Raw genomic sequence first — 1,126 nt, 5'->3', positions numbered from 1 at the left:
TTTAAATAACCTCATGTAACATCACAGTTTTATGCACTTTGAAGTTTAAAACTAAGAAACACAGTTTTTTTCCCCAGAGTAATAAACAAACAAAAACAGATGTAACAATATAAAAATCATAAGAAGTTTCAGAGCAGCATACATGTACTGCAGTGTCAGGAAACAGGTCTAAATGTGCTTTCACACTTTTAGACACCCTGAAATGTTGATGTTGTGGAATAACCTCAGAAGGGACAGTAAAATACGTTGTATGGTTTTCTGCCTAAATAATTATGTAACAGGTTTCTGTCTGGTATAACAATTGTTCGCTTTGTTTTCACTTCCCTATGCTGGTGAAGATGGTGTTATTAAAGAAACTTTCATTTAAGAAACTTTAATAACAGGTAACATCACCTCTTTTCACTACATTTCTCTGAGAAAGTCCCCTCTGACACCATGAATCAACAGCACTCACTAAAACCTGCAACAACAGACAGAAAACAAGTGACACAAACTCACCTCTATGTTTGTGTCATTTTCTCTGGTGTTCAGTCCAAAGTTCCTCCTTGTCTTACTAATGTAGCAGAGCATGAGGAAAACAGCCATCAGCAAAACACCATCCAAGGACGCACGCACAACCAGAAGCCAGGAGGAGTCAGGACAATGTGTAGAGACTCCTGCAGTGACACTTTCACTCTGTGTTGCTGTTGTTGTTTGTAGTGTGGAAGCAGGTGGGTTTGAAGCCGTGAACAACAAACACAAAGCATATGGTTATTGAATCAACAATGATGCAGGCAAATGCAGCCTAATTTAAGTCATGTTATCATACAGGTTAATACAAACATTTAGGAAGCACTACATGCAGCATTTTGTGCATAGTGAAATACATAGACCACATACTCAAGTTCAGTTGCAGTCTTGTTAAATCAGCTAATGGATAAGGTAATGCTGTTAAACATTAAACTGGGAACAGCAACAAAAACATGGACATTTGTTTGTTTCTTTGTCAAACCCTCTGATGTTAGAAAGGTATAATGATCTCTCACTCAGTGTATCAGCTGATCTCAGGCAGTAGCAAGAATCTCACCTCAAAATCACCTAAAGTTTCATGATTTTATTTATTGTTGTTCTGATTGTGTTTACTTTA

Source organism: Haplochromis burtoni, unplaced genomic scaffold, assembly GCF_018398535.1.
Source record: "Haplochromis burtoni strain Fernald_Lab_line unplaced genomic scaffold, NCSU_Asbu1 Contig_2053, whole genome shotgun sequence".
Classification (NCBI taxonomy): Eukaryota; Metazoa; Chordata; class Actinopteri; order Cichliformes; family Cichlidae; genus Haplochromis; species Haplochromis burtoni.
This window is presented reverse-complemented; position numbering follows the sequence as displayed.